Raw genomic sequence first — 6,000 nt, 5'->3', positions numbered from 1 at the left:
TAATCTTCACAATAGTCAGAACTTTCGGGTTCTGATTGCGGTAATTTGGGGCAATCAAATAATACCCAGAGTATTCGCATTGTCGAACCACAAGGAGATGGGGTACTAAGCACTAGCTACTAGGTTACTCATATGAAACTTGTCCGAACGAAACTTGAAGATTGGGTGATTGCAGAAAATAACAAGCAGAATAAAATAAATAACGAGGTTTTGTAAACAATAGAGCAAAACAGGATTCCTGGGATCACAATGTTTAATCACCTAATGCCAATTAATGCTTGTAATATTTAGTTTGGAATTAAGATTTGTATGGGAATGCAAAGTGGAACAGAATTACTCTCGTAATATATACCCCTAGTGAATTTCCACTCTCGTGGCTTAAACACCCGATAAGATCAAAGGTCAGCATTCAATTATTCCTAATTACTATCATCTCTCGATGCGCAACAATCTAGAATAAAGTTCCCCCAATAAATTCCCCTTTCTCAATGTACAACCATTAGGTGTAATCGTGTGTGCCTTAATTTATGCCCCAACTCTCGTTGGTGACGCAAACATGGCTATGAAGCTAGTAATTTATGCCTTTAATTACCAATAACAATAGGTTAAAACAAGATTGCAACACAAATCATAAAACCAAACATAAATATATTAAGGAATTAACGAACTAGGCACATAGGTTCATAAACAAATTCACCCAAAAATCCCTAAGGAATTTAGCCAAGCGTGGCTAAATTATACATAGCAAATATAAATAAAGAATTAGAAATCATCAAAAGAGTACAAGAGTTAATCAGACGGTTTTCTCAAATCTCCCTAGTCTTCTTCTTGCTTCCCAAGACAACTTGTGGCTCTTGATTTCTCTCTTTCTTGTCAACTCTAAAAAATCTCTGAAAAATTCTGAATCCTCTTTAGAGTTGAGGACGGTGGAATTTTATAATGAGTACAAAGCTGGGGCGGAATTGGAATTTTCCTAATTTAATTAAGAAATTGCCACCACTTGATTCTAAATTGGATTTGGAATATGAAATTTGAATTGGGAATTGAATGCACCCTCTCTTATGGAAATTAATGCTTTGTGATTAGGAAATTATTGAAATCACACTTTGATTTGCTTAGAAGTTGGAACCAGCGCCTTTCCTCTTTAATTAAATGCTGCGTCTCGCTTCAATTTGCTACAGCGTCGTTCTCGACGCGTCGAGCCCTCCTAGTCTCGACCGCAAAATCTTTCTGGAAATTTTGGAGGCGTCGAACCTTTGGCTCGACGCGTCGAAAGTGCTGTGTATGTGCCTTTCGGTCCATTTTGACTCCAAATTTGTACTCGAACTTCCCTTGCTCATAACTTTGACCTACAATGGTTCAAAAACACTAACAAACACCGTAAAACATTCAAAACAAGTGTGAAACATAATTAAATGATAATAGTAAGGAAAACATGTATTAAATAAGCAAAATTAAAGAACTTAATTACCGAGATGATTCAAAATAACTATAAAAACAAGTACAGATGTGATAACATCACCCCCTCACACTTAAGCATTTGTTTGTCCTCAAGCAAAACCAAGGAATAAAATCACAAGTCAAAACATACAAATTACTCATGCTCTCTCTTGCACAACCTTTCAAACCACCAACCAACTTGCTACAAAACAACAAGCTTCAAGAATCAAATTAGTTTGGCACGTAAGAGACCCACTTCCAAGCCAATAACCAAGCACCAAGAATTTAAAGTATGTGAGGATCAAGTGTGTACAAGTACTCAGTTGAGATTATGCAAGACACGGTTCATGAATGAGATCCCATAAGCTTGCCTTTCATACTCCCCTAGATCAAATCTAAGAATGCATTCTAAGATCAAATAGGACTTTATTAAGCTTGTAATGGGGCTACGGGTGATGGCTAACAAAGAAGTGGTATGGAAAAATTAATCAAAAAGAAAGAATGTCGCAATTTATCTAAACTTTTCAAAATTTGAAAGAGATGAGATAGTCATAATTGCAAGGAGAAAATTTCTTTTAATAACTTAGCAACTCTTTGGTAAAGTGGGAGTCCAAACTCAAAAACTTTCAATCTTTCATCATTTTTTTTTCATTCTTTTCTTTTCCCTTTTTTTTCGATTCTTTTCTTTGGATTTCTTTTGAATACTGCAAGACAATTTTAATCCAATCTTTCAATTCCTTCACACCTGAACATTTGTAATATCAGCTGCTTTTTGGCACAACTCCATAAAGAAAGGAGGCGACGGCAGGCAGCAGCAGCTGAACGCCAAAGGAGACCGGAAATGGCTAGTGGCGGTGTCGGCGGGGCGACGACGGATGAAGAAGAAACAACAATGGAAATGGGGAAATTTAGAAAAATGTTTGATGGTTTAGTTTCATTTTGGGGAAGAAACGTCGAGGCAATAAAGAAGACAAGGTAGATGAAGGAAATTCGTCCTCTACCAATGAAATAGATGGGATTCGAGACTTATGAGCAAAATATTTTTTGGAAGAGTATGTGTAACTTTTGTTTTAGATTAAATGTTATATTGTGTTGAAAGTATTGGATTGATATAAAGTATTGTATTGATAGTATTTAGTTGAGTGTTGATAATATTGTGTTTTGATAGTTTGTTGATAATATTATTTTTGATAGTTTGTTGATAATAGTGTTGATGGTTAGTGTTATCTTAATATGTAGTGTATGAATAGAATTTTTATAAAACTTGGGGCATTTAAAAATAAAAAATAATAATGAAATTTTCTTTAAAAAAAATAAAAAACAATCCGCTACCCTTCTTTTGTAAAAAGGGCAGCAGATGCTTAAATAAAATAATAATAAAATAAGAAAATTCGCTAACCTTATATATTTAGAAGGGTAGCGGATATTCAACTTTCCGCTACCCATTCAAAAGGGTAGCGTAAAGCTCAAGGCTTTCAGCATCCCTCAAATTCGCTACCCTTATACAAGGGTAGCGGATAACCCTTTACAAGGGTAGCGGATGTGCATATCTGTACTAGTGGGCAGTGTCAGTTTGGATACATTGTAGTTTCAGTTGGTAATTAATACACAAACAAATGCACGCTCCGTTAACTGTAATGGCGCGCCGTTTCTTTACTTAAAGAAACAGCGCCATTTTGACCGTGGTCCATAGTATAACGAATGCGAAACTACTCAATAAGCCTAGTCAACTTGCATCACTTAGGCCCCAATATATAATATATATTATTAGGGAATATCTTACACTTACATCATTACATATCCGTTTCAAGTTTTCTAAAATATTCATGAGGTAGTGCTTCATAATAGAGGGTTTATATCTTTACATATTGATCAATTTTAATGAACTTTACCAAATGGGGGATATGATATGAGATCCAGATCAATACCTACATACGTTGTAAACCTCCCCATTTGTTTACTTCAACCCATCACCTTTTACACAATTTCCCCACGGTGGATAACTAATTTTACAATTTCCACATGTCTACAAATTATTTAATGCTATTAGAGACAAAATTAGGTCATTATCACTTTCCAATATAGATATGCAAAATAGGAACTATCACTTTTATATTGATCTTATTTAAAAAGGAAATTAAATTAATTATAATATAAAAAGGTAAATCAACCCACATGGATGTCATCTTGTCAAAATTACTCATTGCGGAGGTGATCCATTGATTACTTGGTATAATTGGAGAGTTTTGAATAGTCGAGTATTGGGCGAAGGTCGATAAGGGCCAAGTCCAGTACCATGTGGCTATGGGGATTGTTGGGCGAAAGTTTGCAAAGGGGCAAGTCCTGCACTCTGGGTCTTGAAAATATATGGCGGTATAATGAAATAAGGTTACGCATTCGCTAATAGTTATAGTTTTTTTTTTTGCTAATTACACTCTCTTTTAGGTTCAATGGCCTGACAGCACTTTCTTCATCAGTTCGATGACCATTTTGAATGTTTTTTTTTTACAACTAAACATTTGTTAGCATTAAAATTAATATAAAAAGTGAATAATTCCTTGAAAAATAGAGTAAATATCACTTTTGGTCAGTTGACTATCATAGCTGAAGCACTTTTGGTCCTTGATTATTTGTTTTTTTTTTTTTTTTCAGATTAGGTGCATAACTTTCTAACTAGTATCACTTTTGGTTCCTCGGCCTAATTTTCCAGCCACATATTACCGAAATTCCAACCGGAAAAATAATATGTTATAATTAGAAGGATATTTTGGTCCTTTTAAAATTATTTCATATCCATCTTTGGTCCGAAGAGTTGAGGAAGAAAGGGGAGGAAAAAAAGATTAAAAAAAAGGAAAATAAAATAAATTTGAAAAGACCAAAATACCCTTCTAATTATAACATATTATTTTTCTAGTTGGAATTCCGGTAATATGTGGCCGAGAAATTAGACCGGAGGACCAAAAGTGATACTAGTTAGAAAGTCATGCACCTAATTTGAAAAAAACAATAGTCAAAGACCAAAACTGCTTCAGTTATGATAGTCAAGTGACCAAAGATGATATTTACTCTTGAAAAATATTATAATTGTTACGCATGCAACAAAATACAGTTACAAAGTTCAGAGTTGGACACTTAAAATCCTACTTTTAATTACTACTTTTTTTTTTTTTGAAGAAAGTTTAATTCATTAAATCAGAACCAAGAATGTTAACAAGAAAGGCAGGTGGTATATCCAACCACTCACCGCAACCTGACACAGAAAAGGTCTCCCTAGCAACAGAGTGGGCAGCACAATTCGTAGATCGCTTTACATGACAGAACTTTACATCCTCAATCTCAGATGCCAAATTCTTAATATCATCTACTATGTAACCAAAAGCTGAAATAAAAGAGGGCGAACTAATAGCATTAAAAACAACTTGACTATCCGTTTCCACGTCCACAGCGCCCATTCCTGTGCCCTTGAGCCAGCTCAACGCCTCCCGGATACATAGCGCCTCTGCTTCCTTAACCATACAAATCCCGGGCAATTTCATGTTCTTGGCAGCTAGGAAATTTCCACCATCATCTCACAATCATAGGCCTCGTCCAAATAGTCTCGGCCGTGTGGGCAATACTAGTTGGCAGCTTGTGACACCCCAAAAATCCACACTCCAATCCATGAATTAATTGATTAATTAATTCTATTTTTCTTGAGGAATTGATTCCTAAAATCTTGATTTTTGATACTCAAGGACTAGTATTTGACTAGTCAATCTTTAAGTTGTGTTGTACCTTGTGCTTTGAGAGGAGTTCCCTTGTTCCTTACACTTTCTAAGAGTTAGTAAGGGTATCCTTGTCTTTTCACCAAGAGTTAGTTTTGTAACCTAAACCTAGAAGACTTCTTCATTTTCATCCCTTACAATTCCTAGAAAATATCTCTACCTTCTCTCTAGAAAAGAAGAGTAGCTTGTTCTTCAAGCCAAGTGAGACCTTTGTCAGGATTCCAAGTTTTGCTTCCAAGATTCAATCTTTCATCTATTTGGGCATCTAGAAGGGTAAGATCTAAGCTTGTCTAGTCTTTTTGGTTCCATCTTAGTTATCTTTTCTTAAAGGTAGGATCTTTATGATCTTTTGGTTTGATCTTGAAGTGGGTTTGGCTAGTGAGCTTAGTAGAGAGCTTGTTGTGGTGTAAGAGGAGTCTTTTGGTCTTCAAGAGGTAACCCATGCTCTACAAAACCTATTTTGCTTACCTATATATGATTTCTTGGCTTCTATTTGTGTTTTGCTATGAAATGTGAGAGTTTATGCATTTATCTTGTGATATTGCATATCTAGAGCTTGTGTTTAGGATTCCTTTGTGCCATTGCTTGGCATTTTCCATGATTCAAGTCATTTTGTTGTGTTTGGTGAGATTTGGCATGTTTTGGACTTGAAGTTGTGTTTGGAGAAGAAAATCCCCGAAGGGATTTGTTGTGGTACAGGGATGTACCCGCGGGCAGAACGGCGGGCGGGGCACCACCCGCCGGCCTGCCCGCGGGGAACATGTTGCCTTGTGGTTAGTGTACCCGCAGGCAGGAC

This window comes from Ipomoea nil, unplaced genomic scaffold (assembly GCF_001879475.1).
Source record: "Ipomoea nil cultivar Tokyo-kokei standard unplaced genomic scaffold, Asagao_1.1 scaffold2705, whole genome shotgun sequence".
NCBI classification, from domain to species: domain Eukaryota; kingdom Viridiplantae; phylum Streptophyta; class Magnoliopsida; order Solanales; family Convolvulaceae; genus Ipomoea; species Ipomoea nil.
The sequence above is the reverse complement of the archived record's forward strand: the minus strand, read 5'-3'. Positions refer to the sequence as shown.